Consider the following 25,909-nt stretch of genomic DNA (forward strand, 5'->3'; position numbering starts at 1 on the left):
TGACGCACACAAGCTCACACAGCTCACTTAATTCATAAAGTAACAGTAACACCATCAACACAGATATTCGTATCTCAGAAAGGTATTCACATGTGAAAGAATCATGATATGTTCCGACCTTCTGGAGGTACAGGAAGGGAGGCCGTGTTTTACTCTTTCCATCTCTGAACAACCTATAAAGATATTCAGAATATCTAACAGCTAGATATTGCTGTGAGCATTACTACTTTATGTCAAGGTGCATAGCAGGAAAGGTGAAATGTTGGGGGAGTGGCTGTGTGTGTGTGTGTGTGTGTGTGTGTGTGTGTGAAAGAGAGAGCACACACAGGTATTTTAATTTTTTTTTTAATGTTTATTCATTTTTGAGAGAGAGAAAGAGACAGAGCATGAGCAGGGGAGGGGCAGAGAGAGAGACACACACAGAATCCGAAGCAGGCTCCAGGTTCCAAGCTGTCAGCACAGAGCCCCAAGTGGGGTTCAAACTCATGAACCATGAGATCATGACTGGAGCTGAAGTCAGATGCTTAACTGACTGAGCCACCCAGGCGCCCCAAGAGTGCATACAAGGTAAAATGAAGACTCAGGGAAAAGGCATACAGGTAGGGTGCAGACAGCATAGGGAGTGAAGAGAGGGAGATATCAGGGGTGCCGGGAAATATCATCAAAAACGTGAAACGTGATCACTGATTGCCCCATGAGCTGGCCCCCAGGCACTCAGAGGCTCCTCACCTGCTCCCCCGTCCTTGGAATGTGGGTTCCACTTGCCTTTCCCACTCCCAGAGGCTGCTCCAAGGACACAGCCTTGAGATGGTGACATGGTGTGGAGAACACCTACATGGTGTGCATGAGCCCAGTTAAGTCTTCTCTCTCTATCAACTTTAAGACTGGACAGGCAGGTATAGGGATCTGCTCACTGTGCCACTGCCCAAGACAAGCCTCCTATGTAAGTTCCCTTTACTTATTAAACTGCCACCTACCAATGTGGAGTGGCCGGCCTCTTTCTTCCTCTCTCCCTGACCTCCATGTATAGAGGCCAGTTTCTCAGAACATCTGGGAAGCTGCAGAGAAGGGTACAAACCAACCATAGGGAGAGAGAGGAAAGAGGGGTAAAAGGAACAAGTGGGTTCAAGTAACTGAGAAGCTAAACAGAGGGATTTATTGGTACAAGGGGTCTAGAGTGAAAGGAAGTTAAGGGTACTAGAGAACTTGTGGACTTGGTGGATGGATGATGGAGAAGGTCATGGGGATGAAGGGGCTACTAAGGATGGAATAATAATGGCGGAAGGTGGTTAAAGTGCAGGAGTAGGTAAAAGGTACGTTATAGTTATTGTCTGTGAGAAGTCAAATAATATGACAAATGAAGGGGTATATCCACTGGGGCCTTCAGTTCATAGGAGCAGTTGATGAAAGTAGAGATGCAGGGTGGGGGGAGAGATGGAACTTGAGGGTTGGGAGTGGGTACAGAGAGGCAAAATGGGAGCAGAGTGCTGCGGGAAGCTGGGAAAGATGGTGGGAATCTTGAGCTAAAGGGCCCAGGAGAAGTGGGTAGGGATTGTAGGGTAGGCACAATGCATGGAAGTCATGGGGAAAATGAGGCAATCCAGTGGTTACGGGCTGAGGAGGCCTGGGCCACAGGGGACATGGGAAATGGTCTGAGATCATTGGAACAGGAGGGTAAATTTAGGGACAGGAAGAAGGAGGGAATGGAGGCTGGTGCATTCAAGGGGGATGGAAAGTAAAGAGCATTTGTGTATGGTTGTTGAAACGTGGAGATAGAACTTTTGAAGATTTTGAGGTTATAAAGTTCACAAGATGGAGATAGGGGTTAGTTGTAAACAATCTAGGAGTGTTGGAATGGTGGGGGTGTCTATGGTAATTTTAGGGGAGGGCTGCAGTTCATGAGGGTTGAGGTCACTGAGGAAGAGCTAGGTGCAAAATGCAGGCTGTTGTAATGAAAGTCACAAGGGCAATTTCGAAGTCAACAATTCAGTGCCATTCATTATTTCCCTCGTAGAGGACTGAGTCACAACTTAATCATAAATAGATTCTAATTTCAGCTCATTAGGCCAAAAAAGTGCCTATATAAAATACCCCTAAAATACTTTTTAAGATTTTATTTTTATTTTTAGGCAATCTTTACACCCAGTGTGGGGCTCAAACTCACAACCCCGAGATCAAGAGTTGCATGCTCTACTGATAGAGCCAGCCAGGTGCCCCCTACCCCCAAACCACCAAAATACTTTAAATTGAACATAGAGTAGATGTCTGCATGTGGGACTTGGGGTGCACAATGGCCCAGCCATCTTGTTCTTCTTTCAGAATAACAAGTATATAGGATGTGAGCTAGGTGGCAGGAGGGGCTGTTAACTGGTACTGGGTGTTCAGTGAAAGAAAGAGGTGCCTGGATATCCTCCACCCAACTTGGCCTAGGTCTTGAGGTTTTGTGCTGAAATAGGGCATAATGAAAACCTCTTTAATGTTTCCAAAGTATAATACATATCTTATTCACAAAGTCAGACATAGTGAGACAGATCTTAAATTATTTCTCTCCAGTTTTATTGAGGTCTCACAAACCAAAATGTTTATATTTTAAGTGGACAACATAATGTTTTGGTAGATGTATACACTGTGAAGTGATTAATGAAATAAAATTAATTAACAAATCAATCACCACACACAGTTACCTTGTGTGTGTGTGTGTGTGTTCAGGGAGAACACTAAAGATCTACTCTCTTAGCAAAGTTTAAATATAAATATATATTTAAATATATTGAGTTTAACTCTTTAGGGTTCCACAAATAAGGGATATCATGCAGTGCTTCTCTTTATGTATCTGCCTTATTTTACTGAGCATAATGTTCTACAGGTTCATCCATGTTGTTTCTGGATTTAACATCAAAAGGAACAAAAGCAAAAATAAATACTTTTACTTCAAAGTAAAAAGCTCCTGCACAGCAGAGGAAACCATCAACAAAATGAAAAGGCGACCTACTGAATGGAAGAAAATATTTGCAAACTGTATATCTGGTAAGAGATTAGTATCAAAAAAATATAAGGAACACATATAACTCAATAGCAAAAAACAACAACTACTACAACAAACACCAACAAGAACAACAAAAAGAAACAAACAAGCAATCTGATTTAAAAAGGGACAGAGGATCTGAACAGATGTTTTTCCAAAGAAGACATACAGATGGGCAACAGGTACACGAAAGGTGCTCAGGATTATAAATCATCAGGAAAATGCAAATTAAAACCACAATGAGATATCACCTCCCACCCATTAAAATGGCTATTAGTAAAAAGATGAGAAATAACAAGTGTTGATGAGGATGCACAGAAAAGGAAACCCTTGTACACTGTTAGTGGGAATGTAAACTGGTGCAGCCACTATGGAAAATGGTATGGCGGTTCCTCAAAAAATTAAAACTGAAGCTACCATATCCTGCAGTTCCACCTCTGGGTATTTATCCAAAGGAAACAAAAATACTAACTCAAGAAGATACATGCACTCCTGTGTTCACTGCAGCATTATTTACACTAGCAAAGACATGTAAACAACCTAAGGGTCCATCAACGAATGAATGGATAAAGAAGATGTAGTATATTTCTGAATATTATTTGGCCATAAAAAAGAAAGAAACCTTGCCATTTGTGACAAAATGGATGGACCTTGAGGGAATTATGCTAAGTGAAATAAGTCAGACAAAGACAAACACCATATAATTTCATTTATATCTGGAATCTAAAACAAACATACTAACTAACTAACAAACAAAACCTGAACTCATAAATCCAGAGAATAGATCAGTGATTGCCAGAGACAAGGGTGAAATGGGAGAAGGTGGTTGAAAGGTACAGACTTCCATCTATAAAATAAATAAGTCCCAAAGATATCATATAGAGCATATAAACAAAAACAAATTGAGTGAAAGTTAATCTACTAGTGTTGGATTGCCATCATATTGTCCAGGTAGAGACAGATGTATTAAATAACTACATTCTGACTAGTTTTTTTAAATGTTTATTTATTTTTGAGAGAGAGAGAGCACAAGTTGGGGAGGGGCAGAGAGAGAGAAAATGACAGAAGTTCTAAAGCAGGCTCTGACTAGTTTTTTAAAGTACACTATAATTTCTAGGTTAAAAACTAAGAAATACTGAATGTATGTCTTCCAAGATAAGAGAGGTACAATGTAGAATTATTTAAAATTAATGCAGAAGAAGTTAGAACTGGCAAACTAAGAATGGACTATAGGCATAATGAAGAACATAGTATAAATTGATAAATGCAATCTGAAATATATTTAATATGATACTGAACATAAGAGACTAATCTCATTCAAGTCAAACACATTTTACTATATACAGCTGAGTATTTTTCAAGAGATAAAGTTAAATATAAGGATTAAAATAGAAAAAAGAAAAACATACTCTATATAATTTTCCCAGTAATTACACATACTCCAAAAAAGGGGGGACAAAATATAGAGTTATTTTAAAAAATGGATACAGGGGCACCTGGGTGGCTCAGTTGGTTGAGCATCTGACTCTAGTTTTTGGCTTAGGTCATGGTCTCAGTTGTGGGATGGAGCCCCACCTCCAGCTCCACACCGAGCTTGGAGCCTGCTTAAGATTCTCTGTCTCCCTCTCCCTCCACCCCTCTCCCTCACTCACGCACTCACTCTCTCTCTCTGAAATAATGTTTAAAACATGATACAGAATAAGTTAATGGAGAAAGGATAAGAAAATAGAACAGGTGTAATGAGCATATAAAAAGTTGATAAATCCAATTCTGGATATATACACTCTCATACTAACCATAAAAGGCTAATTACAACTAATAAAGTCAAACATTTTCTTACTATATTCAATTGGTTTCATTTTCCAGAGATATAGGTAAGACATAAGGATTAAAATAGAAAAATTAAAAATGTATTCTATATAACTTCTACCAATTAAAGCACTAGGATGGAGAGATCAGATAATATACAATTTACAGTTAAAACATATTATAGTGAGTATTATATTTATTCCTCAATTTAGTTTTCCAATATTACTGACAGAAAAAATGACTTATATGAGCATATATGTGCATATATACACATATACAAACTCATACACATATATATACACAAATATAAACATAGATATGTTGTATCTATATATCTACATACTGCTTGTGGTTCTAATGTATGGTAAATATTTCTGTGTTTCACATGAGCTAAAAAAGTATGCATTTCTCTATTTTTTGTGGCAAAGAGGTCAATATATATCCATTAGATCAAACTAATTCTTCTGTTTTTCAAATTATGAATCATTAATATTTACATCAACTTTATAAGTACAGAGACAGCTACATTAAAATATTTCCTAAAGTTAAGGAAATGTCCATTTTCATCTTTTGACAACCTCACTGAAAAACCCCAAATAAACAAAATGGATCCATGACTTATTCTTCCAATGGCTACTCCCCCACTACTCAAGTTCAATGAAAGTCCCCTAAATAAAGTTATTTCCTTACCCAAGAAAGTGCACCATGGAGACTGTTTCTTGCCAACATGCCTTCATGGCATCTTTGCATAATAGATCAAGATCAAACCTCCACAGACCCCCAAATCTATGCATTTTTATCCCAGACAACATGTGTTTTTTTTAAGAGTCAACACTCAGTTGAATATTTTTTTAAAAACCAGCAAAACTTATTTTGTGTTTTCCTTGTCCTACACCAGGTCAGTGTGGCCCTTCTATAAGAAAATGCTTAAGTCTCCCTTCTAAACATCAGACTTCAAATGATTAACACCTCTAGAAGAGTGTGACATACCAAACTCATACTTGGCCTGTGATGCCTCCATTCTCTGAAAACGAATTTACTCTTCAGCTTAACTCCGGGTTATCCATTATTCTGCGGAAGTTTTTGTTGTCTTCAGTATATTAAATGACCATGTCAAATGGTGTCCCTAGTTTAGGGAATTTGTCATAGAATCCCATGACTAGTTAATTTTGCAGAAAATGTATTATGTCACATTGAAAGTTACATGCTCAATGACTTCATAATCTCCAGATTGTTTCAGGAACTGCTGTTTTAATAGTACATGGGTTTCAAAATCCCTCACTTCGAATATTAAGACATTTATATTATGTAGTATTTATATGATAATCATATAATATTTCATTTATAATTGCATTTCACTTATTCATTTCATAGCAGAAGCCTAGTCTGTGTTGTTTATCACCCTCTTGTAATATGACGGGTTTCAGGATTGTGGTTAAACCATCAAATGAATTAATGAATAAAAAAACTAATTGTTGTGGATATGCATATTACTTACACATTTATGATAAATTTAAGCAATTTTGTATTTCTTTTCTTGAGAAAGCAGAACCGGGACAATCTACAGTCATGGCTCATGAGAATGTAGGGACTTACAGTTGGAAAACATGTGGTGATTAGTGTAGTGGTGTTCATCAGCCACCAACTGGGATTGTCAAAAATCACTGAACAATTGTGAAAGATGAAGGAGAGAATGCACAAAAATACAAAGGTGATGACGAGGATAAGGATGCTTTGGGTGGCTGTAGACTAAGGGGAGGATCTGGTGGAGAGATTGTTGCTGTGAATGTATTGGACTTGCTGTTTGTGCCTGTGCAGGATTAAGACCATGGAGCCATTGGCCCAGATCATGAGCCCCAAACAGAAACCATCATGGAATAATACTGATGCTAAATGCAGTAACTGTGCTATGTAGTCAGGACCTCTAGAATAACAATAGTCATAACTCTTTGCCTTTGTGACATTTTGGTGGCTCCACTTGCCAGTTATATACATAGGAATGATAATACTAAACATAATGTTCAGGATCCAACAGAGGATGTTGGAGCTGCCCAGGTACTTGGAAGCTTTCACTTTTAGCCCTCCCCACCTGGAATCCCTGGGACTGATGATGATCATCTGGAAGAGGCTCAAGAGGCAGACAGTGCCAATGGACACATTCCTGCACACTCTGTGAACATAGAAAACAAATTTGCATCTAATATCATTGAGGAATTCTTTTAGTCCCCAAACTGCCATCATGTGGGGGACTCCTTTAGAGAGAATGACCAAGGAGTTGGCTATAGTCAAGTGCTTGAGAATCAAATCTGTGCACCTGAACCCCCATCCCGTTAGATAAAGTAAGAGATAATGGTAAAGAAGATAAAAATTCCCCAGAAGTCCAACTATAGTTTGTAATAAGAAGATCATTACCATTACCAAATCAATGGCGGTCATTCTTCAAAATCCCAAGGAGTGAAATTCTTCTTCTGAGCCAGGTTCCTGCATGGGAACAGGAGGCGTGAGGCACATGTCATGTTGGCTGGAATTCAATGTTCTCCACTAATTTTAGTTCATACTTAGAAATATCTATTCAATGTTTCTTATTACACTTTTTAAAGAGTTGAATACATCACCTTTGAAAAGCTCTCACAAAATACAAGTCACTCCAATGAGGCCATACCTATAATAAATTCTGTGTTCTTCATAACTCCATGAGACAGGCAATAGCAGTATTTCTATTGGAAAAATAGGGAGGACTTGGACAGATAAAGTTTAATGATTTCTCTAAATGTAAGCCATATTATGGGTAAAGGGTGGACTTGGCTGGTAAAAAGACAATGCGTTAAAAGAATTTTTTAATGTTTATTTATTTTTGAGAGAGAGAGAGAGAGCGAGTGGGGGAGAGGCAGAGAGAGAGGGAGACACAGAATCTGAAACAGGCTCCAGGCTCCAAACCATCAGCACAGACCCCGACCCGGGGCTCAAACCCATGAGCCATGAGATCATAACCTGAGACCAAGTAGGACGCTTAACCAACTGAGCCACCCAGGCCCCCAAAAACAGTGCATTTAAACACTAAACTATTCTGGGGCACCTGGGTGGCTCAGTTGGTTGAGCGTCAGACTTCAGCTGAGTTCAGGACCTCCAGGTTCAGGAGTTCCAGCTCTGCGTTGTTGGCTTCACTGTTGTCAGCACACAGCCTGCTTCTGATCCCCCACTCTCTGACCCTCCCAACCACCCCCAGGTCTCTTTTTCTCTCAAAAATAAACATTTAAAAAAACCCACTAAACCATTCTAACATGACTACTTAGCTGTGTTCCTGAAGAATACAGATGTTTATTCATTTTCATACTTTGTCTTCTTATTTTAGATTGGTTTTACTTTGTTTTACAATTTTGTGTGACAAGTTTCCGTTTATGTGTATAGGCCATTACAAAATACAAATATAGATTTAGATTTCATAATAAAATATTGATACATTAATTATAGTATAATTCTGTCAGGGACTGCATTATGACAAATTATCTTTGAAGAAGGTACAATTGGCTCTATTCTGGGATGGCAACAGAAACACTAATATGCTCTTATGCTGGGTGCAATATGGCACCTATCACAGGAATCATTTAACACGATGTCAGTCCCTGAACTGTGGGACATGAACCACAATATGTGATAAAATCATGTAAGGTAGAAACTAAACATTAGCATTTTCAAATCATAAACTAACCTGTTTATTAATACATGGCTAAAGTAAAAAGTGCTAACAATAAGGCAAGATTTATGAACTATTAAAATATAGACTCATTTCAAAACCGAATCTCAAGAATGTGATGTATGTGTATTTTATAAATTGAAATAAAAAAGTTTAAAATTCATAAGATAACTTTTTTTTTTTATTTGAGAGACAAAGTGTGTAAGCAGGGTAGGGACAGAGGGAGGAAGAGAATCTTAAGCGGGCTCCATGCTCAGCTCAGGAAGCTCAATCCCACAACCCTGGGATCATGACCTGATCTGAAATCAAGAGTCAGACACTCAAACAAACTCTGAGCCACCCAGGTGCCATGAAATTTTAAATCAGATAGTACATCAACAGATACATTGGGCCTAAAGCCACTATCTGAAACCAATTGTTATTCTGTTACCATTTCATTTACTGCTGTTTCTCACTAAAATGAACATATCCTGGATTTTCTCAATAGGAAACTATCACTGTCTCCATTAAACACTTAACACAGTCAGAGAAAGCCTTTCTACTCTTGCATTTATCATTTGGAAATACCCTTTTTGCACAAGGTTAGAGGGTTCCTGTGGTTTCATCCCACTTTTTTTTTTTTTTTTTTTAACAACACAGAAGTGTTACAGGCACCTCTGGCAATCCTGAGAATTTAGTCTATGATTCCTGTAACATAGCGGGAACAACAGATTGATTTTGGTAGTTCAGTCCTAAACACTAGGAACCAGGTTTCCTTATCACTTGATTAAATACCAATAGTCACTTTCAGTGAGGATTACACTAAACACATCAGGAGCCATCAAAGATTGGTAAATGTCTACAACCCCTTCTCTCTTTACTAGTTCAATTCAAGCCTCAGAGTTATGCTTCCTTCCCTTGTGTCTTTGGCTCTGGACCAGGTTGAAACACAGAAGAATCTTTTTTTCCCAAGATGATCGCTTACCCAGACTCCTGATACCATTCCTTGGTTGCAGACTCTACCTCTCAGACCAAAATAGAAAATACTCACCTGACTTCCTCTGGCTGTCAGCATGGAGGTCAGAGTGACAGTTGCAACAGCCAGCGTATGGAATAGGGAGGCAGCCAGACCACTAGATACGTGTTTGTGGTTCTGTGACATCGCCTCCCTGTGGAACTGCATTGTCTCTTCACCTGTAGCTGCAGTGAGAAAACAGCCTTGGCGAACTGAGAATATTTGTGACAAACTTTTTTTTCATCAGTTGCCAATTACCAAAAAGGCAATTACAAGTTTGTAGGTATTATCTCCAAAGAGATCATTATGGAGTTTGGAAGAAGCTCTTCCTTTTATCCCTGGAGACAGACAGGGTATTGGATGGAAGGAGCAAGAAATTCTGAGGTCTGACATGTGAGAAGCTGGCAGGGGAAGCTCATGTGTCTCACTGGATTCTCTGCTCTCCAGAAAAGTCTCCCCCCCCCCCACCCTCCACCGCCCAAAGTGAGTTCTGTCTTAATCTTCAAACCACTAAGCCACACCATCATTTAATTAATGGGAGAGTAGTGGAAACAGATGACATACCTGAGAAGGATTTTGAAACTGATAGATGTCAAGGAAGCACAGATGACAATTTTCACTGGAAATCTCTGGACGAGAAACCCACAGTCCAATGGCAATTGATTTGGAAGTCTAGGTGATGTGGAAAACTTATAACAATATGTACTCTCCCCATATTCACTCTTCCCTATCACCCCCAGTAGGGATATGAATTATAAATAGAACAAAATCCATTGAAAGATAGAGGTTTATGAACTTGCTAATAAAGCATGGCTTTATAGGCAGGATCAGATGATTTGTACAGATAATTCTTACAATTGCTTCAGCTATGAGATAAGCCAATGTCATTCCTCAATTCTAGAACACTGAATGATTACCAGTCTCATGCCCTTATTTATTTATTTATTTTTCCTGAATTTTCATAAGGAGCCTTGTTTTCTTCTGTAATTAACAACAACAACAAAAAAAAACCTATGAGTTCTAATGAGTCCATTGCTTTTTCCTACAAACAAATGCCCACTATGATCCACATGCAGTATTTAATGCACCCCCAATTTCAAAGTCAGGGATTAATACCATAATGGTGGACAAGCTCTAGTACACACACGCACATGCACACACACACACACACACACACACTCTAATTTATACCCTTACACACATGCAAACACACATGTGCATGTACACCCACACAAATACAGTCACACACCCTCACATACTTAACCACACACACACTTACATAGACTTTGCTTTATAAACTCAGACTCCTCCATGGCTCAACACATATCAATACATATTTGCATTTGTACACCCTATGACACGCAGTTGCACAAAGTCACACACCATCATCGCATGTGTATCTGTATAAGATGTTCAAAAATGGAAAATAGTTTCATCACACCACTAGATGCCCCAAAAAGGGCGTTTTTCACCTTTGTTACTCCTTCCATCCCTCCAATAACCTGTAAAGAGGGTATTTACGAAGCACAACATTTCAATTGTGCTGTGAGCACTGTCATTTCCATTCAAGGCACATAGCTGCAGAGCTGTGATATCAGGAGAGTGACCATGCATGTGTGCATGTGAGGGGATGGGAAGGGGAAGTGGGGAGAGAGGGGTAAAGTGAGAGCAAGGGAAGGGGTGTATAGGTAATGGTGCAGACAGCCCAAGACATGGAAGGAGAGGAAAGAGGTTACAAGACACAAGAAGGCTGAAGTCACAGAGTGTTGAAGGGCAGGATTTAAGAGCTCAATGGGCAAAGTGTGCCAGAAAGTTCAGGGAGCTGGAGATGCATGCTGGGTGGATGGCTTACAAATATGATGGAAATAAGTGGGTTAAAAGGGAAAAGATCATGAGAAAAAAGTGGTTATGATTCCAAACCAAAGACCCACCCAAAAGGGAGAACTACAGACCAATTTCCCTGATGAACATGGATGCAAAATCTTCCAGATACTAGCCAACCGGATCCAACAATACATTAAAAGAATTATTCAACACAACCAAGTGGGATTTATACCTTGGAAACAGGGCTGGTTCAATATCCACAAAACAATCAATGTAATACATCACATCAATAAAATAAAGGACAAGAACCACATGATCTTCTCAACAGATGCAGAGAAAGCATTTGACAAAATACAGTATCCTTTCTTGATAAAAACCCTCAAGAAAGTAGGGATAGAAGGATCATACCTCAAGATCATAAAAGCTATATATGAAAGCCCCACCACTAATATTATCCTCAATGGGGAAAAACTGAGAGCTTTCCCTGTAAGGTCAGGAACACGACAGGGATGTCCACTCATGCCACTGTTAATTCAACATAGTATTGGAAGTCCTAGCCTCAGCAATCAGATAACATATAGGAATAAAAGGCATCCAAATCAGCAAAGAGGAACTCGAGCTTTCACTCTTTGCAGACGACATGATACTCTATATGGAAAACCCAAAAGATGCCACCAAAAAACTGCTAGAACTGATCCTGAATTCAGCAAAGTCACAAGATATAAAATCAAATGCACAGAAATTGGTTGCATTTGTACACACCAATAATGAAGCAACAGAAAAAGATCAAGGAATCAATCCCATTTGTAATTACACCAAAACCCACAAAATACCTAGGAGTAAACCTAACCAAAGAGGTAAAAAAAATCTATACACTGAAAACTATAGAAAGCTTATGAAATAAATTAAATAAGACACAAAAATATGAAAAAATATTCCATGCTCATGGATTGGCAGAATATCACTGAAGGTCAATATTACCCAAAGCAGTCTACATATTCAATGCAATCCCTATCAAAATAACACCAGCATTCTTCACAGAGCTAGAACAAACAATCCTAAAATTTGTATGGAACCACAAAAGACCCTGAATAGCCAAAGCAATCTTGAAAAAGAATACCAAAGAAGGAGGCATCACAATCCTGGACTTCAAGCTATACTACAAAGCTGTAATCATCAAGACAGTATGGTACTGGCACAAGAACAGACACTTAGATCAATGGAACAGAATAGAGAACCCAGAGATGGACCCATAAAAAACATATGGCCAACGAATCTTTGACAAAGTAGGAAAGAATATCCAACGTAATAAAGACAGTCTCTTCAGCAAATTGTGTTGGGAAAACTGGACAGTGACATGCAGAGGAATGAACCTGGACCACTTTCTTACACCATACACAAAAAGAAACTCAAAATAGATGAAAGACCTAAACATAAGACAGGAAACCATCAAAATCTTAGAGGAGAAAGCAGGCAAAAACCTCTTTGACCTTGGTCGCAGCAACATCTTACTCAACACATCTCTGGAGACATAAAAGCAAAAATGAACTATTGAGACCTCATCAAGATAAAAAGCTTCTGCACAGCGAAGGAAACAATCAGCAAAACTAAAAGGCAACCAATGGAGTGGGAGAAGATATTTGCAAATGACATATCAGATAAAGGGTTAGTATCCAAAATCTATAAAGAACGTATCAAACTCAACACCCAAAAAACAAATAATCCAGTGATAAAATGGGCAAAAGACATGACTAGACACTTCTCCAAGGAAGACATCCAGATGGCCAACCGACACATGAAAAAATGCTCAACATCACTCATCATCAGGGAAATACAAATCAAAACCACAATGACACACCACCTTACACCTGTCAGAATGGCTGACATTAACAACTCAGGCAACAACAGATGTTGGCAAGGATGCGGAGAAAGAGGATCTCTTTGGCATTGCTGGTGGGAATGCAAACTGGTGCAGCCACTCTGGAAAACAGTATGGAGGTTCCTCAAAAAATTAAACTACCATAGAACTACCCTATGGCCCAGCAATTGCACTACTAGGTATTTATCCACGGGACACAGGTGTGCTGTTTCGAAGGGGCACATGCACCCCCATGATCATAGCAGCTCTATTAACAATAGCCAAAATATGGAAAGAGCCCAAATGTCCACTGACAGATGAATGGATAAAGAAGATGTAGTGTGTACACACACACACACACACACACACACACACACACACACAGTGGAGTATTACTTGGCAATCAAAAAGAATGAAATCTTGTCATTTGCAACAACATGGATGGAACTAGACGGTATTATGCTAAGGGAAATTAGAGAAAGAAATATCCTATGACTTCACTCATACGTCGAATTTTAGATACAAAACAGATGAACATAATGGAAGGGAAGCAAAAATAATATAAAAAGAGGGAGAGGACAAAAACATAAGACACTCTTAAATACAGAGAACAAACTGAAAGTTGCTGGAGGGATTGTGGGTGAGGGGATGGGCTAAATTGGCAAGGGGCATTAAGGAAGACACTTGTTGGGATGAGCACTGGGTGTTATACATAGGGGATGAATCACTGGAATCTACTCCTGAAATCATTATTGCACTATATGCTAACTAACTTGGATGTAGGTAGGTAGGTAGATAGATAGATAGATAGATAGATAGAAAAAAGTTGTCAAAGACCAATAACGAGTAAAAGGCACCTAAGACTTAATGTCTGTGAGCAGTAGAAGAATGTGAGGGACAGTTTGTTCTCTGTGATTAACAGTGTGGGTTTTGTTTTTGTTTTTGTCTGTCTTTTTTTCTTCATTTGTTTCTTAAATTTCAAAAATGAGTGAAATCATATGGTATTTGTTTCTGACTAATTTCTCTTCACATTATACCCACTACATCCATCAATATTGTTGCAAATGGCACAAATTCACTTTTTTTTCAAAAATTTATAATGTTTTTATATATTTTTGAGAGAGAGTGTGTGTGTGGTGGGGGGGAGAGCAGCAGAGAAAGAGGGAGACACAGAATCCAAAACAGGCTCCAGGCTCTGAGCTGTCAGCGCAGAGCCCGATGTGGGGCTTGAACCCATGAACCATGAGATCATGACCTGAGACGAAGTCGGACATCTAACTGACTGAGCCACCCAGGCGCCCCTAAACTCATTCTTTTTTATGGCTGCTTAATATTCTATTGTACATGTGTACAATATCTTCTTTATCCATTCATTTATTGATGGATACTTGGGTTGCTTCAATATCGTGGCTACTGTAAACACGGTGCAATAAATATAGAGGGTACATATATCATTTCAAATTAGTGTTTTCATTTTGGGGGGATAAATAGTAGTAGAATTACTGGATCACAGGGTAATTCTATTTGTAATTTTTTTAGAGACCTCCATACTGTTTTCCACAATAGATGCACCAATTTACAGTCCCACAACAGTGCTTGAGGGTGCCCTTTTCCCCACATCATTGACAACACTTGTTATTTTTATTTTTTTTATTTTAGCCACTCTGACAGTCATGAAGCAGTATCTCATGGTTAAACTGTCTGCACAGAGGCTCCCAGAGTTGGGCCGATGTGGAGAGTTGCTCCCAAGTGAGAGGGAAAGGTACTCTCAGAGAATCTAGTGAGCCACACATGTTTTGTTGCCAGTCCCTCACATGTGTGACCTTGGTATTTCCTGTTCTCCTTCACGTGAGACCTGGTTTGAATCTAGGGTTGATGGAAAAGGAAGAGCCTCATCCAAACACTCCGACAGTCTTTTACAAGATGCTAAGTAGGTACTTGTAATTGTTTTCAGTAAGTAGGAACTGGGACAAATTTTTAAGAAATATTCTCATCTCACCAACGTGGCATTCCCATTGCTGCTACAAGGTGAGATGATAATTATGTTCCATGGGGAGGAGAGGCAGCAAATGACCATCACACTGAGACTAGAGTTCTGGTAACAGGAAGGAGGCAGGCGAGCATCTCCTATTTCACTGTCAGAGGCAGAGTCTCTAAGGGAAGAAGGTGTATCAGGAATCTGGGCAAATATTTAAATTGGAAAAAGAGACTCTTCTGAGTTTGAAACTGGTCCAGTTTCAAAGAAGGGAAGAGTAATTGCTGAGACATGAACTGACGTGTAAAGAGAGATGGGAGTTCAAGATTCTATACCAACCTTTGATGACTTCTTTATAATTTAGTGTAATCCACAATGACATTGGTTGTTGAAGTTTAATCCAGGTGGTAATGAAATCTGGTTTTCTGCTTATAGACTTTATGCTTGAGGACTATAGTTTTGAAATCAGTCTGCTGTTCAGTCTACCTTATAAGAATCATAGACTATCTTTTCAGGAATTGCTAGAAGTGTGCCTATAACGCTTCCATGCTTGTTATAAATAGTGGGATGAATCTATAGACATCATCTAATTCTGTGCAGAAACAATGAGTCTGAAGGCAATTGCTAAACTAGAAAATGTTTCTCTAACTCTGGGTGTATGAAGGGTTTAGTGGAGACAGTGAATAGTTCTCTACTGAAAACACCTGTGTCTGTTGATTATGGTGAGACTGTTTCCCTCTTGTAGTTAGGGAAGCAGCATTTCATGAAAAGATAACTTCATAATGATTGGTTTCCAGGAACCTCTGTTAGGATCAAATGTATCTTGTGACACACTCTCTGACTAAAAAGTATTCTTATGTCAATCCCAAACTCTGTTAATTATAGGTATATAATGCACAAGATCTCTCACCGATATATTCTATTTTTTATATATGCCTTATATTTAAAAATCTTTCACAAAAGAGGGGGTGCCTGGGTGGTTCAGTTGGTTAAACATCTGACTTTGGCTCAGATCATGATCTCACAGATCATGGGTTCAAGCCCTGCATCAGTCTCTGTGCTGACAGCTCAGAGCCTGGAACCTACTTCTCTTTTTTTTTTTTAATTTTTTTTTAACGTTTTATTTATTTTTGAGACAGAGAGAGACAGAGCATGAACGGGGGAGGGGCAGACAGAGAGGGAGACACAGAATCTGAAGCAGGCTCCAGGCTCTAAGCTGTCAGCCCAGAGCCCGACGTGGGGCTCGAACTCACGGACCATGAGATCATGACCTGAGCCGAAGTTGGACGCTTAACCAACCAAGCCACCCAGGCGCTCCTGGAACCTACTCCTGATACTGTGTCTCCCTCTCTCTCTCTCTCTGCCCTCCCCCACTCATTTTTTCTCTCTCCCTCTCTGTGGGCATCTCAGTTTTGGGTGGGGTTTTTTTTTTCATGTCTTGTGTCAGCTCTGTTCCAGGTTCTCTTGCCACAGATGGTTGTAAGATGGTGATAGTGTCTTTCTCTAGACCAAGGGATGGATGGATTTCCTGACCAGTATAACAACAATCATGCCTCCTTCTGAGACAAAAGTTGAATGGTTGTGTGTGATAAATGGCAAAAGATCTGGACTGAATTTCATCATCTGTGACAAAGATCTATTGTTTGTGTAGCATCTACCTGAGCCTCTTTGCCTCACCTTGTGGGATGTGGGGTGAGGAAGGGGCACGTGCACTGAAGTTTGTGCTTCCAATTGTACAGGGAATAATAAGCCCCTTTGTGGCCAATCCAGGAGTCTCATGCCTTCTGCTGGCAGCTATGAAACTGGAAAGCTAATTGTTTTGGCTTGCAAAAAAGTTATAAAATCTAACAGTCTTGCCAGCCGTCTTGGCGGTCTTGGTGACAAGGATGGGGTGGTGAGAGAGGCATGACTCTTTGTAAAGAAAAGGACAAGGTCCCTTTGTGGGTCTGCTTAGGGAATAAGAGAAGGTTCTCTGGGACCAATAGCAAATTCTCTCACCGAGGTGTTGCACAAGGTGTGAGTAGGGCCTTCCACTGTCTTACTTGTTGAGGAGGCTGCTGTGTGAGAGGTAGGATTGAAGCAAGCAACCTGAATGTCCTTTGTTTGTTGTTCAGTCACTCCCTGGAGGAAGGAGGAAGGGTCTAGAAGAACTGCTCGTTCTTCTTCTGATGCAGGGGAGGGAGGAACAAGGAGTCCCCAGAGCTAATAAAGAGGTTCGGGTGAATCAACATTATAAGTTAATGTGATTGAGCTGCACGCAGCCTGTAGCCCACTAGAAACCAAAAGGCAATGTGCCTTGCTAGCGCCTTGCTTACAGCACGGGGTCACTCTCTTCCTCTGGACCTCCTGATAGGTCTCTCAGCCTATCACCTCAGTCTCTCTCAGACTTCAACAGCTTGAGCAGCAAGCTGAATATGCTTGAGGGAGGGAAGGAACTCAAACTTGTATAGCTGTGTTAGATCAGGTGCCACGCCTCATCTTACTAGATGGGAGGGAAGGCTAAGTGACAAGGACTATAGGGTCAACTATGGTTGCAAATAGGCAGGAATAAAGAAACCTCTAAACCAGGCCACCCTTCAGTTTCTGGGATGTGCAAGGAGGAAGCCAGATCAGACCTTAAGGTGAAAAGCATTAAAGAATGAAAAGTAGGGGTACCCTCCCCACTGTCCTGGCCATCCCCACCCTCCATGTTAGCTTTTTCTTTCCCCTTGCATTTCCAAGCTCCTGTTCAGGGAATAACATAATCTTACTACAGCCTCTGACTCACACAGGTGTTAAATGTCCTCATCCGTGTTCACACAGGGAAAAAAAGGACCCAAACTCAACTGATAAGGTGTGGGCAAGGTCCACAGTGACAGAATGAAGCTACAATGATGATGCAGGTGCTAATTCCACATCCTCTTGCTGTGTCTACATCAGAATCTATAGTAGGGATTGAGGCAGTATGTCCTTGTACTTTCTGGTCCCGTAGTGTGAGAGGCGATTATTGCCATCTGCTGAGAAGTTGAAACCGTGCCCCATAGGGTTAATGAGGTTGAAACTGGCAAAAAATTTTAAATCTTGTTTTTCAGGAAACAAGATTGTGCCTTTTCAGACCCAACTAACAAACCCACTAGCTGTCTTTACAGAAGCCTGGGCTCAAGGTCAACTGATATGGTTCCAGCCCATGAACAAGCAAGGTCCTGCATTGCTTACCTGAGATAATGAGCCCAAGACCCCATTCAGTTTGTACCAGCTCTCAGAGCATACCCATAGCCCTTCTCCTTGTCCTAAGATAACCTCCTGATGTCAGGGACTGAATTTTGCCCTATTCTGATGTTAAGTCTCCACCCCAAAGTGAACACAGAATGCATATGTTACATATATTTGTTCAGTGTGCACGCTCCATCTTTCCTCGTGAATAGTCATACCTTTTCTGGCCCATCTCATCAATATGTATGTAATCTCAACCCCTATGATTATATATACATAAAAAAAAAACCTCATTTTTTCCACCTTGGAGGAAGGGTATTTGAGGCTTGCCCTCCTGTCTCCTTATCTGGCTGCTTCTCAAATCCTTTCCTTGCTGAAAGCCTGATGTCTCAGTGATTGGCTTTGCTGTGCATTGGGCAGATGGACTTGGGTTTGGTCTCAAAGTATTCAGGAGCTAAGCATGAAGCCTGCTGAAGATTTTCATTCTCTCTCTCTCTCTCTCTCTCTCTCTCTCTAGCTTGGTGCCTAGTTAAGCGTCCAACTCTTGGTTTTGGCTCAGGTCATGATCTCACAGTTCATGAGTTCGAGCCCTGTGTGGAGCCTGCTTGGGATTCCCTGTCTCTGCGCCCCTCCCCCCCACACTAAACAAACAAACAAACAAACAAATAAATAAATAATCTCCCCCTCCCTCTGCCTCTCTCCCCTGTTCACATTGTCTCTCTCTCAAATAATTTTTAGGGACTCCTTGGTGGCTCAGTCGGTTAAGCGTCCGACTTCGGCTCAGGTCATGATCTCACAGTTTGTGAGTTCGAGCCCCATATGGGACTCTGTGCTGACAGCTCAGAGCCTGGAGCCTGCTTTGGATTCTGTGTCTCCCTCTTTCTCTGCCCCTTCCCTGCTCACGCTCTCTGTCTCTTTTTCTCTCAAAAACAAATAAACATTAAAAAAATATTTAAAAATAATAAAAAATAAAATAATTTTTAAAAGTAAACAAAAACAAAGTGTTCAAGAGACACACTCCACTGTCATTTGCCCCTTGTGGGTAGGTCAGAATCTAGCATGATGTCTCTACCATCTGGTATCCAAATGCTCACCCTATAGATGGTCTTTTTGTTGGAAAGTAATAAGTCTCAGTATCAATAGCACTTAGTTGTCTGTATTACATCTCTGACACTAGGGAAGGCTGATAAAACCTGAAAATAATCAGAGTCCTGTCATCCAGTTAAAGTTTGTTGGAACTATATGGGCAGACTTATGACACTTGATTCTTCCAGTGATCAAAGAAAACTTGGTAATTTCGTCATTTGAAGCCTCTGGCAAAGGGAGACAGCCTCCATCTGAGGGCACCCCTTGGGGTCTTGGACTCAGAGCTGCCCTGTCACAACTAATAGTGATGTGGATTCTAAAAGAGGCTATTTGGTTGCTACAGAGCTCTGATTAAAAATGAAGCCTGACCGTAGAGAATGGACCTTCCTAGCCTAATATTTTAATTTTGGGGTTGATGAACTTAGTAGGTAGAGAATACCCAAGACTTTGCTTGCCAAATAGATATAGGGTGTGTGTGTGTGTGTGTGTGTGTGTGTGTGTGTGTGTGTATTTTTGGTGTGGTTTACAATTATAATTTACTCACACAATGGGATAATTCTCTAGTAATAAAAATGAATAAAATTCATTTGTACTCAACAACATGGATGAATCCCATAAACTTAACATTGAGTGAAAGAAGCCAGACACATGGAAATACATACTATTTAGGTATGGATCCTTAAAAAGGGGTCTGAGCACCAAATTCCACCATGGGGTATGGCAGTGGCGGGGGTGTGTTTGTGTGTGGGGGGGGGGGGAGGGTGTTCCCAACACCAACAAGTACTTCTCTGAGACACCAGCAGGGTGTCCTACAACTCAGCTTAATTCTGACACCCAAGCTGGCATCAGATTCCACAGGTTAAGGGCTCAGTCCCACAAGATCACCCTCCTCCCTCAACCTTCAGATGCCACTTGCAAGTACAGGTTGTCAACCTGTGCTTCTGACTGACCAGCTATAGACCGGAGGTTCCAATGACCCCCACCTCCTTGGGTTCAGTTAATTTGCTAGAGCGGCTCACAGAACTCAGAAGTTTACTTACATGTATTGGTTTATTTGGATATGGTATATTTAAAAGGAAACCTGACTTGCCCAAGCAAGTTCTCGGCTATCCAGGAAAATTTTGGAGCTGTGTTCGATGGACATTTTATGGCCCCCTCCAGTGCCTGAAGCAAAGCTTGCTGGCTGTATAGGGTGCCTGGTTCACCAAGGGTCTTCTAAATATCTGTCCCTTGTTCACTGATGGGTCACAGGAGCTGATGTCCTCTGGGCTCTGCGGCTGTTTAGCTTCAGAGCCAGCCATGCAGAACTGAAAGCAGTGCAATCACTCCACTCAGGGGTCGGAACTCAGGGGTTTGGGTTGTTGCTCATGTTTTAGTGATTTGGTCTTCCGTGTTGGAAACTATAGACTGTCTGATTAATGACACCTTCTTCGGGGCTGTGAATTAGAAATAAATCTCAGCTGTTGCCCTGTTGTCTGAGCCACTCATTTGGAAGCCCATGGTAAGGACCTGTTGTCTGAGGAGACTGACCACTGTCAAGACGCTGATCAAACCCAGCTCTCTGTTGATGCATCAGCTACCATTGCATGCCAGAGTTGTGGCTGCAGGAAAAAGTTGACCCGTTTGTTTCGTGGTTTGGAAGGCTCCCAGGCACTCCGGGTGGAATGACTTCACTGGACCTTTGACCCACCTGTCCAGTTTATTGGTCATGCCTCACTACTGCTCACACATTCCTATAGATTGACTCCAGCCACACCACTGTGCCCCTTGAAACTAATCTGTGTCGCCTTTTAGACTTTCCTGTCCGTTTGCACCCTTGACCATGTTATGCTTTTTATCACAAAAACCACTAAAAAATGGGCTGACCCATTTTACTTCCTTTCTTCCAGCTGGTCCAATGTCTTGGTTACAAGGTAATTTGGTGATTAGATGTTAGTGTCAAAAAGGGATAATCAAAAAGGGATTATCAGTTTCTCTCAGCTGCTTCCAGGAAAAGGAGGGAAGGAGCAGTGGGGATTATATGGATCTGTTTTCCAAATTTGAATTCCACACTGATCATTCCTGGGCATAATGTGGCTTTCCTTCCTTCAGTGGCCACCCCAGGCCAGATGGGTTTGTATACCTCAAAGTGGTAACCCAGCCCGAAGGGAGTTATGGGACCCAAATGTAAGTCTGGTTACATTTTATACAGAAGAATGTGTCCCTCTTATAACCTGGCTCTTTGGGATGAAATGTCTGGGTAGAAATAAGGGATGATTGTGAAGAATAAAACTGTAGATCTTGAAATGGGATACATTGATTTCTGTAGGAAAAGGAAAAGCAAAAAACTGGCACCTGTTTTTACTTTTGTCTTGGTTTGTGTTTTAAGGAACATCTTAGCCCCAGGAGATAGAAGGAGGGAGGGGGTTGATGATATTTTGTCTTTCCGAATCTCTGCCCTTAGGGCTTCCCTCCAGAAGCAAATACCTCCATCCTGGTACAGCACTCTAAACCATTGCAAGCATCTTAAATTTAATTTATAGCTGGTTCTGCCATCACACTTAAACTGAATATCTCCTGTGAGTAATCCTGGCAGAGGTGTCCATATCATCAGGAAAGAATCAGGTGAGTACAGTAAAACCTTGGTTTTCGAGCATAATTCGCTCTAGAAATAGGCTTGTAATCCAAAGCACTTGTATATGAAAACAAATTTAGGTAACATTGGCTCAGTTGTGATCATGTCACATTCGGCATCACGTACTACTTGTATTGCAAGAATCACGCATTTATCAAGTTAAAATTTGTTAGAAATGTTTGCTTGTCTTGTAGAACACTCGAAGACCAAGTTACATGCAATCCAAGGTTTTACTGTACTTTCTATTTCAGTCTGAGTGATATTCTGTATGGGAAGGAGGCTTATCAAGAATCCAGGTAATTAAGTGTTCACATGTGGAAAAGGGGTTCTCCTTGAGTAAGATGTACAAACCTAGACAATCTTACAAGGATAGGAGATATATCTTGGAAAAAAATTGTAGGTGGAGAACATAGGATTTCAGTTGCCATGATAATAATAACCCAAACCTCTTGGTTCCATGAAGGACTCTGAATATGAATATTATTTAGTGGGAAATGATAGAATGGCCACCAGGAATTTGGCAATAGAGATGATCTTCTTATCACAGACTTTAGTTGGAACCCTGGAGAATTTCTTTCTTATTTACCACTACCTTTGCTTCCTTGGATGTATGTTAAGGTCTAGAGATCTGATTCTCAAGCACCTGATTTTAGCCAACTCCTTGTTTATTGTCTCTAAATGAGTCCTTCATACACTGGAAGCTTTTGGATTAAAGCTTTTTTTTTTTTAGTAATTTTCAATGTAAACTCTCTCAGTATTCAGGGTTGCCAGAGGTGTGTCCATTGGCACCATTGGCCTATTGAGTGTCTTCCAGGCCATCACAACCAGCCCAAGGAACTCAGAGCAAACAGAGCTTAAAGTGTAAGGTCCCAAGTGCGTTGGCTCTTTGGTTACCCTATTCTGGACTATACAAATGCTTGTAAGTATCATAATTCCTATGTATGTTTCTGGCAAATGGGGCAGCAAAAAATATCCCAAAAGCAAAAGGATCTGGCATATTGTTCTGGAATGGTTGGTAAGAAAATCACAGTTATTCCATGCAGAATTGTTATCTCTCTGGATGTTGCACATTTGTGACTTTACAAACTTCTCCAGAAGCTCCATGATGTCCAACCTATACAGACGCATATTCACAGGACCAACTTCTCTGCCAGGTCCTCCCCTGAGACCAGGGCCACCTGATATGTCCTTGTCTTAGTGAGCACCTTAGTATCCTATTACATCATCTCTTTCCTCTATTCAATTTATATGGTGGTTTTGGAGAATTCCAGTTGCTGGTTCCTGAACACCTCTGATCTAATGCCTTCATGTTTCGCAACTGTTAGCCCCTTCAATAGTTGGCACACCCATTTATCCTGATTCTGTTGTGTCTCCTTTACCTCTAGAAGTTATATAAAATCTCTCAATCTTGGAGTATCTGAGTGGCTCAGCGGGTTAAGCATCCGACTCCTGATCTCAGCTCAGGTCTTGATCTCAGGGTCATGAGTTCAGGCCCTCCACATTGGGCTCCATGCTGTGAAGATGTGAAGTGTACCTTAAAAAATAAAAAGAATAAAATCCCTCAATCTTGTTTGACAGATATAATTTTATGTTTTCTCCTCACAATTATAGTCACTTATTCAGTCATCCATCTCAGAGTTTTAAGTTCCAATAAGCTATCACATAACTGTGAGAATGTGAACAGTGAGAGTCTCTGCCCATATAAGAGCTATAATTTAGTAGGAGCAGCAGGCATTGAAAGAAATACTGTGCTCAATTCTTTAAAGAACCACATATATATATATATATATAATATATATTATATATTTTTCCACGTTATTAATTAATGTAATAGAGAAGCTTAGAACCTATAGTATAAAGAATAATGCCCCCCCCAAGATCTCTGCATTCTAATTCCTGGAACCTTTGACTATGTTCCCTTACAAAGCAAATGAGACTTTGCAGATGCAATTAAATTAAGGATCTTGAGATGCAGAGAATATCTTGGATTATCTGCATGGGACAAATCTCAAGGAGAGTTAGCCTCAGAGTGCTGGGATATGAGAAAGACTTGAATAAAGAGCATCTTCGTCAGTGGGAGCATCTTCATTCACAGCATGAATATATCAATTCTTAATGCTAATAATCTGCAAACCCAATGCAATACTAATAAAGGCTCACCAACGTATGTATATGTATGTGAGGGTGATACATGTTTTGTATCCGAAAATGTTGAGTCCCCCAAACTAGAGTTAAATGCATAGTAGTTACACCTAGACAAAATTTAGTTTGAGTATGTCATTGGGTTTCCCACTGCCTTCCTAGGTTCAGGGTGGGGCAGTTTTCCAGGGGAATTCAGACCCACTGTAAGATGCCTACTGGTCATCAGAAGCCCATAGTTTTCTCCTATTCTGTTTAATCCAGCTTTCCATCCAGAAAAACAAGTGTCAGTAGGCTCTGGCAGTAATTCGGGTGTTGCTAGGTGTTGCTAAAGTTGTTCTTAGGAGAAAAGAGGCTACCGGTCGTGGATATGATGGCTGCCTACTTGCACTCCCCCTGTAGCAGGCTCCCGTGAAAATGGTTTCCTTTTTATTATGGAACACTTATAGGCACTTCATCCCTTAGCAGAGTGTTTCTCCAGTATGGGCCGAAACAGCATAAGAATTTCGTGTTTCAATATTATTTTATGTCCTTTATGGCCATCTCAATTAACACCTAGTAGCAAGGTAGTAACTTTATCTCAGATAGTATGTGTAATGCCCAGGCATCCAAACATCCTCTGGTCCCATATCTTAGTGGCTGCCACTAGGTGGCACTCAAAGGCTTTTACCCTTAATTACAGTCTGCACTACTCTGCATTGCAGTCCCTTCCAAAATCGTTTCTTAAAGCATCACAGGGGTCCAAAGATAGACATTGAGAGACACTACTTTTGCAAATCAGACATGACTTGTCTTTGTTAGGTCCTAATTTAAATATGGCCTTCTTTGAGATAGTTTCATGGATAGGAACTAGCAATATTCCTGGATGTAGAATATGCAATCTCCAAAATCCAAATAGACCACTCAAACATAGGGCTTCTTGTTTAGTTCTAGGGGTAGGTAAGGATACTAGTTTCTTTTTACCTGTGGAACGTCATGGATGGCTTCTGCCCAGAACATTCCTAAGAATTTCACCATTTGGGCAAGTCCCTAGATCTTTGCTAGATTTAACAACCAGTCTTTTTTGGTGCCATTAATGCATTTATATCAGTTCTACCTATCTTATTTTTAAGTTTCTGATATTCTTATGATATCATCAATATAGCATATTATTACACTCAGGACCTATATCAAATCCAAATCCTTTCTAACTAATTTGTAGAAGCAAACTGGTAAATTCAACTAACTGTGGCAATAGAATAAATGTAAACGATGGTCCTTCTTACTCGTTGTCAGGTCTCAGCTCCCGATGATACTTCTTAGTTCTTTCCTGAGATGTCATTGCAGTGTCCATCGCTCTCAAGGCACATCTCCACCAGCTGGCACCAAGAGCTTTTGAATTTAGTCACCCTCAACTCGAGGAAAACATCTCAGCTTATAATATAATTGGCCTTATAACTACTCTCTTACCTTAAATTGTTAGAAACGTTAATTTAGAACACGCAGGAAGCAGCTCTGTTCCACAGCTATCAAAAAGCAGAGAAACAAGCACAGCCGGGGCAGAGGGAATAACAGACCCATAAACTGCCAGGGGCGGAGCAGGGCCAGTAGAGTCGAGGCTCCGCCCCCACACTGGCCCGCCCCCACCGCGCGCTTCCTGCCCAGTCCCTACTCTCCACGTCCCGCCCTTCGATGGACGCGGCCCCGCCCAGGCCCCGCC

General features: G+C 40.6%; 1 long non-coding RNA gene across 3 annotated transcripts; it reads right to left on the minus strand.

The window, feature by feature from the left end:
* Positions 1-117: 117 nt before the first annotated feature.
* LOC113593327 (uncharacterized) lies at positions 118-25,874 on the minus strand. Of its 3 annotated transcripts, none has more exons than XR_003413430.2 (5): positions 25,437-25,874; positions 23,451-23,605; positions 7,253-7,315; positions 6,924-7,004; positions 118-173 (listed from the first exon to the last, which is right to left on the minus strand). It is a non-coding gene; the product is annotated as an uncharacterized LOC113593327 (long non-coding RNA). The 3 variants fall into 3 exon arrangements; XR_008293785.1 differs by having other exon boundaries at positions 25,660-25,872; XR_008293784.1 differs by having other exon boundaries at positions 25,476-25,871.
* Positions 25,875-25,909: the final 35 nt, after the last annotated feature.

The sequence above is a fragment of the Acinonyx jubatus genome, chromosome E2, assembly GCF_027475565.1.
Source record: "Acinonyx jubatus isolate Ajub_Pintada_27869175 chromosome E2, VMU_Ajub_asm_v1.0, whole genome shotgun sequence".
Taxonomy (NCBI): Eukaryota; Metazoa; Chordata; class Mammalia; order Carnivora; family Felidae; genus Acinonyx; species Acinonyx jubatus.